This window comes from Mobula hypostoma, unplaced genomic scaffold (genome assembly GCF_963921235.1).
Source record: "Mobula hypostoma unplaced genomic scaffold, sMobHyp1.1 scaffold_36, whole genome shotgun sequence".
In the NCBI taxonomy this organism is placed as follows: Eukaryota; Metazoa; Chordata; class Chondrichthyes; order Myliobatiformes; family Myliobatidae; genus Mobula; species Mobula hypostoma.
Genome location: NW_026948187.1, coordinates 5,346,057 through 5,358,571, shown reverse-complemented (window position 1 = coordinate 5,358,571; position 12,515 = coordinate 5,346,057). Strand labels below are relative to the sequence as shown.

Genomic DNA, 12,515 nt, shown 5'->3' with positions numbered 1-12,515 from the left:
GTCTGATCAGGAAGATTTGTCTCTATCTCGGAAGGAGATGATAGCAGAGCAGGGTAGGGATCCTGAGATAGTTAAATTAAAAGAACAAGCTCTTCCAGATAGTGAAATTGGAAAAGTACCAGTTGGATATTATTTTGAAAAAGGGGTATTAATGAGAAAGTGGAGATCGCCTACAATTCCCGCTAGTAAGGAATGGGAAGTTAATCATCAGGTTGTTGTTCCTAAAATTTACCGAAATGAGATTTGGACTATGGCTCATAGTATTCCTTTGGGTGGTCATTTAGGGGTAAAGAAAACTATGAACAAAGTTTCTAAACATTTTTATTGGCCCAGTTTAAGACAAGATGTGGCAACATTTTGCAGAACGTGTCAAACATGTCAAATTGTTGGTAAACCTAATCAGGTTCCTCCAGTGGCTCCACTGCAGCCAATTCCTGTATCTGGTGAGCCGTATTATGAAAGAGAATTTGCCACTGTGACTGTTAAGGAAATTAAACTCCAATTTAATAATCCAGTTTAATGTTACAGGAGTACAATATTTTGATCACTCATATCAAGGGTAAAGACAATGTGATTGCTGACTGTTTGTCTAGATGTTAAATGTACAATGAAAATTTGTTTTTTTTTGGAGTGATATTTTATCATTTGTAACACCCCTACTGTACATTAGTTTGTAAAGGGCTGAAAGATAAGATTATATATATCGTATATCGTGCATTTTGTAAATTTTATACCTTAGTATTTTTTTTGTATAAATTGTTAAATTTTTGTTCTTCAAGAGACCAAAATTTTTTTTTTTGGAGGGAGGTATTACATGCTCAAGGAGATCTGTGGTTTTTGTGAGAATGATGTAATGGTCACCTGATGTGATTTTCCCGCCGTTGTGAGGTCATGTGATGACACGTGACCCGTGACTATATAAGGGTCGACTCAGGTGATGCAGTGGGTTTTTGAGTTTGTAGATTTCCAGGTAGGACGTGTTGTGCCTCCACTTCTGTTGCGTGGTTGTTTTCGTGACGTAGTTTCATTTTTAAAACGGACGGTGCATTCTCTTACAAGATATTGTATTTGAGCTGGGAATTTGTGGCTGGAAGTGCCAATTTACTCAATTTGGACAGTTTTGAAGGGAGAGTGAAGAATTCATCGAAGTGAAGGATCGAGAGAAGTCGGCATCGGTTGGCAGTTTAATAAAGGATCGACCTAATTGAGTCTTCGTTGAAGAGAAGCTGCATCGAGATAACTCTTGTAAAAGCACAATGAGTTCATGTACAAAGGCTCTCTCTCTCTCTAAAAGGAATTTAAGGTCAGTCGATTTAAACTGTTTATTTTTGGCATCGGGAATCCTGTGGATGGAACCAGCAGTAAAGGTGCGTCAGTGAAGAAATCGTTCTCCAGAGAAGTCTCTCCCAATTGAATGTGTAAAACTGTTGGACTTTCGAAGTTATCGCTTTAAGAACTGTTTTCAGCATTTAACACTTTCAGAACCAGAGCCGAGTGGCGAGCTGGTGAACAACTGCGTACCTGCTAACCTCCAGTTAAAGTTTTCCTTTGTTTTTTCTTCCTTATCGTTTATATGTGTTTAATAAATGTTTGGTTGTTTTTATAAAACCTGTCTCGGTAAATATTCATTGTTGCAGGTTATGCAACAGTAATCCCACTGAACCAGAGTGAGGAACTCTCAGCCTGGGCTTTCTCAAATAACACCCAGGGAAGTCAGGTGAGAAACTGTGGTCCAGGCAGAGATGACTGTGGCTGTCAGTGTTTTGAGGGATGGTATCTGTCAAACAGAACTTCCTATGCTGGGAAACATGCATCCTGGCCATACTTGCAGGTGCCCAGCAGCGGAGATGAGACTGAGCAATTTTGGATGATCGCTTTTCTCTCCTATGGAGTAGCCAGGAATTCACGAGAGATAATCAATTTGGCTACAACACTTGAGGAGCTGGCCACAATACTGCAGGGGCCCTGACAGAAACACAGGCCCAAGTAACAGAAATATCCACTGAAATGATTGCAATCCAGCAAACAGCCCTACAGAATCGTATGGCTTTAGATTTTATCCCAGTTGATAAAGGGCGAACCTGTGCTATTATTGACACAGAATGCTGCACCTACATCCCTGATGAGTCTACTAACATTACATCCCTCTCCGAGCACACTGCCAAGGAGACTGACAGCATCAAGAGAGTAGGGCAGGATTTACACGGGTTCACCGAAGGGTCGAAATGGTGGTCTTCGAAAGTCTGTTCGGTAATATGTGGGGCATGATATTTCATTATGGCCTAATAGTTGTACATATCATTGTTATAATTACTGTTGTACGCTGTTTTTACCCACTGATAAGTCAATGCTGTACTCAGTGGCTTTCTCTGTAAAAAAATTACTGCTTTGTGATCATGTAATGATCAAAAGGAGGGAATGATAAAGTATGTGAAAGGGTTAACACTTTGTTAAACAATAGCAGCCTGTTTTTCTGAAAGAAACTGCTGATGATCAACAGATGTGTTAAGCCACGCTGAGCCATATTTCTTCTTGAGGGTAGCTAGCTGGGGTTTCAGGATGCTTATCTCCTTGGGCACTCATGCGTAGAGATAGGACAGCTTCAGTCTGTTCTGTGTGTGAACGCCATGATGACTATTTTGTAATTTGTCTTTAGGGGCTGTCCTGTAGTAAATAACTTTGTCTCCAGCCTGTCTTGTGTGGGGGGTATCTGGATGGATATACCTGTGGTGTAAGGGGAATTGTTAGTCAGTTAGTGGTTTGGGCAGGAAAAGTCCGAGACTGAGTAAGCCCCGGGTGCTTGGAATAAAGAGTTTGTACTTGCACGGTCTCTGAGTGACTTTATCGGGATTCGACTTCCACAGAATGGGAGTGGTTTTAAAGGGCTGGGCTGCTGGAAGCACATTACCAGACCTGGAATGATTGCGACTGGGTCTGACAGAGGCATAACTGGTTCCTCTGGGCACATTCAGTCTCACTCCAACTATTTCTTACCATCCTTTGTACAGTTATGTAATGTCTAAAGGACCAGAGTTTGAGTAAATGAGACTCACCAAACTTTCTCCTGACGGAATCACTGGATTCTCCGAGTCAGATGGGTCCTCTCCAGTTGATGCTCTCAATCCTCGGGCTGGTTCACTTGTTGCTGTTCCCTCGTCTTCAGTCGTGGTTTGCTTCCAGTTGGGGTTTTTCTTCCAATAAATCTCTCACCACAGGTCTAACTTTAACATGAAAGATAATGAAGCATATTAACAATAAAAAGGAGAACCAAATATTTCTGCTTAATGTTACAAAGAACAAAACTCACTGAAATTTAAACGTTGAAGGCAAATATAATGATCTCTGTCAACAATCTTTTATTGTCCCTCACACGTCACAAAACGATATGGGATAAGAAGGAGCCATCATTCAGTCATGGTGAGACATAGGACACAGGAACAGAATTAGGTGATTCGATCCATCTGGTCTGCCCCATCACTCAACCATGGCTGAGTTTTATTCCAACACCATATCCCTGCCTTCCTCCTGTAACCCTGAAGCTACTTAGCAATCATGAACATATTAATTTCTGTCATAAATATACCCAAATGGCAGCTTCAACCAACCTCTGCGGCAACAAATTCCACAGATCAGATATATTTAGGCCAAAAAACTTTCCTCATCTCAGTTTTAAAGGGAAGCATATTTATTTAGAGACTCTGCTGTCATATCAGACTGTCTGTCTAATGGAAACATCCTCTCCATGTCCACTGTATCCAGGCTTTTCAGCATTCGGTAGGTTTACTTAACCATACATCCCTCCACCACCCCCACCATCCCTCTGAACTCCATTGAGCACAGGTCCAGAACCATCAAATGCTCCTCAGACATAACGCCGATCATTCCTGAGATTATTCTTGTAAACCTCGTTAGCAACAACTGTACGAAACACATTTCCAATAACAGACAGATTGGTACCAGGATAATTTACAGGGAAAAGTTGTGCTTTCTTTACTGTTCCACTGTCACAGAACGAGCCATTTCCTTTCCTGGGTTAAAACAGGTCCATTTCAGGAAATATAAACCAGTCCAGGGTGAATGTAATAAAAAGAAACCGGAATTTCCAGAAATGCTCAGCAAGTAAGGAACAGCTATTGAGAGAAGAACAAATTTTACAATTCAGGTTAAAACCTTTTTGTCAGAATGACGTCAAACATTTTCTGTTTTTAGTGCAGATCTCCAGCAACTTGAGATTCTGCTTGATTTTCACCGAGTGACAGACAGGTGACAGTGAGGGGGGGTTTCCAAGCACAGTTTGAACACCAGACTCACGGGTCTATTTCCACTGTTGTAAACACGGACCAGCCCATTTACTCATAGCCTCTCCCTGTGAGGATGGAATGGGAACTCATCCTCTCCTCAGATTAGCAGTCATTGCTTCCAAAAGAACTCTAGAAACAAACATCTGATCCCAGACCAGAAATACTCGCTCAACACCTCATAAGCCCAAGCAGCTCATTCCCCGGGTCCATTTTACCTGGATCAAAAACTGTGATATCCCAGGACCCAACCTCACAGAGTCACACAGCTGAATCTGCCACTCACCGACCCTGAGAGTCTCACACATTGTCCCCGCAGCTCACACTGGGTAGTGCAATCTGGGATTTTCCCACAACCAATGTCCAGCAGCTCGAAATTTCTGCTTCATTGTAGAAGGACGACCATCCAGCCCCATCTGTAGAAGCACTAACCAAAGTCAAAACCAAAACACCAACAGTTCCATATGCCTGGAATGTAGATCACAGGATTGTAGCCCAAGCACCAACTCTCCCAGTACTCTTTGCTGCCAGTAAAATGCTGCAGTGTGTCAGACAGTCGCAGCTTAAAAACTAACACGTCCACACCAATGCACAACAGAACTGGTACCTGATGACCCTCTGGCATTCCAGCTAACAAAAACTGATTCTGGAAATAACTCAGCGAGGCCAAAGGTGTAAAAGAACACTTCACAATGAAGACAAGGTTAGAAGAAAGATTGTTGATATATAACATTGAGGTGGTGGGATACAGGGTGGACCGAGGTTGACCTAGATGGTTGGTATACATCACCGAAGTGGGGTTAGGAAAGTGGACAGAGGTTGAACAGGATGGACAGGAATGAGCGGATGGAACCAGGTGGGAGAAGGGATCAAGGACAATCACTGTTGGTCCTCCAGCAATACACAAATACTGAATTAATCTCAAATACTACTGTATAAAAGTTCCTAAAATGACCAAGTTAGAACAATAAGAACTTTGGCATATACCCTTTGACCCTCACCAAATTTTTATCAACACACCATAGAAAGTTTCCCATCTGGAGACTTCACGCTTTTGTATGGTAACTACTCTGCTCGTGACTGCGAGGAACGGCAGAGAACTTTGGCTACAGATCAGCACATCACAGAAACCATTCTCCCCCCTAGTCTTCCCAGTCCCTCGGTAAAGCCGACAGTGAAATCAAAGAACCCCAAAACCTGGGACGTTCTCCTTTCTCACCCACCCTAATCGGGGAGAAGGCACAACAGCCATAAAGCTCAAGGACAAATGCGGGGAGCCTCAGGAAGCCAGGCAAGTTGGGGGAAGTTAATGGGTCTCGGGGCCAACATCAGATTTCCGCAACACAACATGAAGGAAGCATTACAACCCATCCGGGGACTATAGCACACATCACACACCACACACCACACGATCTTGCGTCACAAAGCGGAAGGCAGGGCAGATCTGAGGGAAACAGCCTCACGTGAGCTGTGGGCAGGACTCCCATTTCAATTCTGCGGAAATAGACAGCCTGGGCTCCTGGTTTGGATCATTCAATGCAGGTTCAGTGAAGTCTACACATTTTTGACGAGCCCAGATAACTTGGTACAAAATGACCCTCAGTTCAGGGCTCACGGCCAACATCAGATCCACTTCAGCACAACCCATCCGGAGACTGTGAGCATGCGCGAAGAACTTGTTATATCTGCGGTTGAGTGCGAGGGGCAAATGGGATCACGTGACTGGTGGGGTCTCCCATCACCCCACGCAGAGCACTCCAGCTACCCACCACTCATGTAGAAAGAAACAAACTTGCCGCTCACATCTCCTCTCACCTTAAATGTGTTAGACAGTTCAACGCCCAGGAGAAATATATCGTCTGTCCACTCTATCTATTCCTCTCGTAATCTTATAAACGTTCATCCAGTCTCACCTCAGCCTGCGCCGCTCTGGAGAAAACAACACAAGTTTGTCCAACCTCTCGTTATAGCTCATGTCCTCTAATGTAGACAATATCCTGGTAAACGTGGGCATGCAGGTACAGCAGGCGGTGAAAAAGGCGAACGGTATGCTGGCATTTATAGCGAGAGGATTCGAGTACAGGAGCAGGGAGGTACTACTGCAGTTGTACAAGGCCTTGGTGAGACCACACCTGGAGTATTGTGTGCAGTTTTGGTCCCCTAATCTGAGGAAAGACATCTTTGCCATAGAGGGAGTACAAAGAAGGTTCACCAGATTGATTCCTGGGATGGCAGGTCTTTCATATGAAGAAAGACTGGATGAACTGGGCTTGTACTCGTTGGAATTTAGAAGATTGAGGGGGGATCTGATTGAAACGTATAAGATCTTAAAGGGATTGGACAGGCTAGATGCGGGAAGATTGTTCCCGATGTTGGGGAGGTTCAGAACGAGGGGTCACAGTTTGAGGATAGAGGGGAAGCCTTTTAGGACCGAGATTAGGAAAAACTTCTTCACACAGAGAGTGGTGAATCTGTGGAATTCTCTGCCACAGCAAACTGTTGAGGCCAGTTCATTAGCTATGTTTAAAAGGAAGTTAGATATGGCCCTTGTGGCTACAGGGGTCAGGGGGTATGGAGGGAAGGCTGGGTTCTGAGTTGGATGATCAGCCATGATCATAATAAATGGCGGTGCAGGCTCGAAGGGCCGAATGGCCTACTCCTGCACCTATTTTCTATGTTTCTATGTTTCTATGTTTCTAAACCTCTTTTACACCCTCTACTATTATTCTGACATTTCACATTCTTAAAATAAAGTACTGATCCTAACTGACCTAAGACAGGGAATGTTTTCTTGGATTAAATGTCAGGAATTGTGTAAAACTGAGTATTTGGCTATGGTGTTTGTAAACTTCTGACTGCAACAGTAGCCATTAATATGAAAAAGAAAATTTGCTAGCATATCAAGCAGAAAAAATGGCAAATTTTCTGTTCTCATTGATGAATCCACAAGTCTGAGCATTAAGACCGCCCAAATAGTTTATTTGAAATGTGATAAGGAAGGTGATCCGCATTTTATGTTTTTAGATCTAATTGAACTGCCTGATCAGAAAGCTGCAACTATTGTTAAGCATCTTTTGAATTGTCTCATGAACCATGGGTTTGATGACTCTTACTTGAAACAGAACCTTGTAGCATTTGCTAGTGATCGGGCGAACATAATGCCTGCTGTCAAATCTGGGGTTGCTACAATTCTCAAGGAACATTACCCTGATGTGACAAATTGGCACGGTCTTAGCCACAGATTAGAACTTGCAGTAGGTGATTCAGTGACAGAAGTTCATAGAATAAACCATTTTCAATCATTTATGGATAAATTGTACTCTGTTTACAGTGGATCACCTCTAAATCAAAAGGAATTGTCTGAATGTGCCTGTCAACTAGAACAACAAATTTGCAAAATAGGCCGTGTTCTGGGCACCAGGTGTGTGGCTAGCTTGTTTTGAACAGTTTCAGCAGTGTGACAAAATTATGAAGCACTGTGTTTTCATTTTGAAAAAGCAATGAAGAATGAAACAAGATCTGGGAGTGACAGAAAAACCTATGAAGGACTGTTGAAAAGATTCTTCAGAACAGTTTCTATTGGACTGAGCTCTAACGTATGACACGTTGCATGAACTTGGTTTACTGTCAGAGTGTTTACAGAAACGCACTACTACGACTGTTTATGCAGACAAACTGATCATTGCATGGACTGAAAGACCAACCTGGTACAAAAACTCTAGAAACTCAAGAGGCAGTTGAAAAGGGAAAATTTGGAGAAATTACCTTAACAAGCAACAACAAAATTGTCTCCATTAACTATCGACAATTTCTTGCTCGTCTTATACACGACTTGCAGCATCTTATGTTCACGGCAACATCCCTGAATGGTTCTCAAACTTCTAAACCTCAAAGTATGTATTAATTCCCTGCTAATTGAAATGTGTGTCCTTGATAAAGATAACTGGCCGGCTGAAATACTGCTTAATTTTTTTTTCAAGTCAAGTCGTATTTTATTGTCATTTCGACCATAAACTGCTGGTAAAGTACACAGTAAAAACAAGACGACGTTTCTCCCGGACCCTGGTGCTACATAAAACAACACAAAACTGCACTAGACTATGTGAGACAGCACAAGGCTACCCTAGACTACGTAAAAACAACATTAAAAAACTGCACTTGACTACAGACCTGCACAGGACTACATAAAGTGTGCAAAACCAGTGCAGGGCAGTACAATAATTTATAAACAAGACAATAGGCACAGTAGCGGACAAATTACAATATAATAATAAATGATGTGAATGTCAGTCTAGACTCTGGGTATTGAGGAGTCTGATGGCTTGGGGGAAGAAACTGTTACGCAGTCTTGTCGTGTGAGCTCGGATGCTTCGGTACCTTCTGTCTGATGGAGAATTATGGAGAAGCTGCAATATCATCTCTCTGTAAGAGGTTTAAGCTTTCTTCTTCCTCTGTAATAAATGCCTTCAGGGATTATGTGGAGGATCATGGACACCGCATCCCCCAAGATTTACGCCCATTACTCAGCTGTTCACAAGTTATTCCTATTAGTACTGCTGAGTGTGAGAGAGGATTCAGTCACATGAACTTGATAATAACAACAACACGCTCAAGGATTCTCATAGATCATGTATCAGCACTTATGTTTGTTAAACTACACAGACCTCCTCTAGTTCAGTGGAATCCTGAGCCGTACGTCACAACATGGCTGCAGTACCACAGATCAGCAGATGACACCAGGACAAGAGTTGCTTCAGACCCCCGAACACATATTACGCCTGACCCTTTGTGGAAATTATTGTGAAACTTCTCATTGGTGGCATTTGGTAAGTAGGTAATTACTTTTAAATTGGTAAAATACATGATTACCGTTCTTTTCTTTACTCGCTTGATAATTATATTTTACAATAAATTAGTGAGTGCAAGTGTGTAATACTTTGTCATATTATTAAATTAAGTATTATATGTTTTATTGTACCAGTTATACACTGAAATGTACTGATAGGCTAAAATCCTGTGAATGTTTTAACTATCCCTATATTTCTGTGGAGCTCTGGAATTGATATATTTCTTTCATCTTGGTTTACCATTATACCAGTGCTAAAGAAGAAGAATGTGGGCTGCCTTAAGGACGATTACCCAGTCGCACTTACATCGACAGTGAGGAAATGCTTTGGGAGGTTGGTTATGACTGAAATGAACTCCCGCCTCTGCAAGGACCTGGACCCACTGCAATTTGCCTGTCGTCACAATAGGTCAACGGCAGACGCAATCTCCATGGCTCTTCACACGGCTTTAGACCACCTGGACAACACAGGCACCTATGTCAGGCTGCTGTTCATCGACTACAGCTCCGCATTTAACACCATCATTCCCACTATCCTAATTGAGAAGTTGCAGAACCTGGGCCTCTGTAATTGATTTCTCATCTTCCTAACCAGAAGAACACAGTCTGTGCAGATTGGTAATAACATATCCTCTTCGCTGACGATCAACACTGGCGCACCTCAGGGGTGTGTGCTTAGCCCACTGCTCTACTCTCTGTATACACATGACTGTGTGGCTAGACACAGCTCAAATACCATTTACAAATTTACCGACAATACAACCATTGTTGGTCGAATCTCAGGTGGTGACGAGGGGGCGTACAGGAGTGAGATATGCCAGCTAGTGGAATGGTGCCACAGCAACAACCTGGCACTCAATGTCAGTAAGACGAAAGAGCTGATTGTGGACTTCAGGAAGAGTAAGACGGGGGAACACGTACCGATCATCATAGAGTGATCATAAGTAGAGAGAATGAGTAGCTTTAAATTCCTAGGCATCAAGATCCCTGAGGATCTAACCTGGTCCCAGCATATTGACGTAGTCATAAAGAAGGTAAGACAGCAGCTATACTTTACTAGGAGTTTGAAGCGATTTGGCATGACAACAAACAAGCTCAAAATCTTCTATAGTTGCACCGTGGGGAGCATTCTGACAGGCTGCATCACTGTCTGGTACGGAGGGGCTACTGCACAGGACTGTGACAAGCTGCAGAACGTTGTAAATCTAGTCAGCTCCATCTTAGGTACTAGCCTACAAAGTATCCAGGACATCTTTAGGGAGCGGTGTCTCAGAAAGGCAGCATCCATTATTAAGGACCTTCAGCACCCAGGGCATGCCCTTTTCTCACTGTTACCATCAGGCAGGAGGTACAGAAGCCTGAAGGCACACACTCAGCGATTCAGGAACAGATTCTTCCCCTCTGCCATCCAACTCCTGAATGGACTTTGAAAGCTTTGGACAGTACCTCACTTTTTAATATACATCATTTCTGTTTTTACACATTTTTAACAATCTACTCATTACGCATAATGATTTACCTTTTATTTATTATAATTTATTATCTATGTCAGAATATGTATTGCATTGAACTGCTGTTTCACGTCAATTGCCTGTGATAATAAACCTGATTCTGACATTATAAGAAGCCCTATAATATATATAATGTATAATAATAATTATTATTATTATTATAATATATATACCACACTCAATTTGTTTACCTGTTCATTACTCGAATGGGGCAAGGAGGTTGCCCAGTACATGAAATCAGCAGGTACACAAACTGGGTGAGACATATATATAGATAGAGTGAGGATATAGGAAATGACAAGCATTTTGTCAGCTCCGGCACCTAAAAACATTAGCACTGCACCCCTGCTGAAAGGACATCCCACTTTCTAACAACCGTCCCCTTTCAGGCCTGGGGTCCCACATCTTTCCGACCACTCACCCCACACCCACAGTCCACCCGTAACCTCTACCCACACACACAGACAGATCCCCTTCACCCCAAACCCCCTCCCAGCCTGGGAACCACAACTAACTGATCCCACAGCCCGGGCTCGGGCGCAAAGCTAAAACCGGGGCTGCGGGACCGGAGAGCCCGGAGTCTGCAGCCGTCCGGCAGAACTCGGTCCCGGCCCTTTCCAACTGCAGCAAACCCCCGATTTACACAAACCCCCATTACTCACCTCCCCGATAGCAGAACCGCCGGCGACAACTGTGATGGGCACCGGGCCGACGGTCAGCAGGATATTCGCCGCAGCACCACCCGTGGCGGAGGTCTGCACATCGCCGCCGGTGGCCGGAGGTCTGCACATCGCCGCCGGTGGCCGGAGGTCTGCACATCGCCGCCGGTGGCCGGAGGTCTGCACATCGCCGTTGGTGGCCGGAGGTCCACGAGCGCCACCAGCGGGTGGCCGGAGGTCCACGCAGCGCCACCAGTGGCCGGAGGTCCACGCAGCGCCACCAGCGGCCGGAGGTCCACGCAGCGCCACCAGTGGCCGGAGGTCCATGCAGCGCCACCAGTGGCCGGAGGCGGGAGTGACAACGGAGAGGTAAATCACAAACACGACAAAGTCTGCAGATGCTGGAAATCCAGAGCAACACAAACAAAATGCTGGCGGAACTCAGCAGGCCGGGCAGCATCTATCGGAAAGAAGCAACAGTCGACGTTTCCAGTTGAACTGAGGACTGAGATGGAATGAGGGAAATATCTGAATAAAATCGGGGCGGGCGAGGAAATGCCGAGCTGGAAGGTGATAGGTGAAGCCAGGTAGGTGGGAAAACTCAAGAGCAGAAGAAAATAGAATCTGATAGGAGAGGAGAGTGGAGAATAGGAGAAAGGGATGGAGCAGTGGATCCAGAGAGAAGTGTTCAGCAGGTGAGAGGACGTGAAAAGTCAAAGAGGAAGAGAGGGAGTGGGAGGGAGAGGTGAGGGGGAGATTTGTTCATCAGAAGGAGAAATCGATATTCATGCCATCAGGTTGGAGGGTACCCAGACGGAATATGAGGTGCTGAGCCTGGACCCCGAGGGTGGCCTCATCTTGGCACAAGAGGAGGCGATGGGTTGACACGTCGCAACCGGAATGGGAATCGGAATGAAAATGTTTACACACCGGGCAGTCCCGCTCGGAGCAGATAGTTCAAAGGTTAATTTATTATCAAAGCAGATATCCATAAACAACTCTGACTTTTTTTTCTTCTCCAGTGAGCCACGAAACAAAGAACATGAAAGTCGTTCAGAGAAAAAAAAATCAAACTCCCACCCCAACCCCGTATAAAAAAGAACGGCATCTCGATCATCAGCCCCCAAAACCCACCCCTCCCACAAAAGGGAACAATAACATCGATCCCCCCGAAAAAACAACCCGACCCCGCACAACTGCG

General features: G+C 44.2%; 1 long non-coding RNA gene across 6 annotated transcripts; it reads right to left on the bottom strand.

Moving 5' to 3' along the window:
- Positions 1-502: 502 nt before the first annotated feature.
- On the bottom strand, positions 503-11,451 carry LOC134341644 (uncharacterized). Of its 6 annotated transcripts, none has more exons than XR_010016821.1 (5): positions 11,318-11,423; positions 9,452-9,602; positions 6,114-6,227; positions 3,054-3,221; positions 503-1,343 (listed from the first exon to the last, which is right to left on the bottom strand). It is a non-coding gene; the product is annotated as an uncharacterized LOC134341644 (long non-coding RNA). The 6 variants fall into 6 exon arrangements; XR_010016825.1 differs by having other exon boundaries at positions 3,054-3,217; XR_010016824.1 differs by lacking the exon at positions 6,114-6,227.
- Between the last annotated feature and the right edge of the window lie 1,064 nt (positions 11,452-12,515).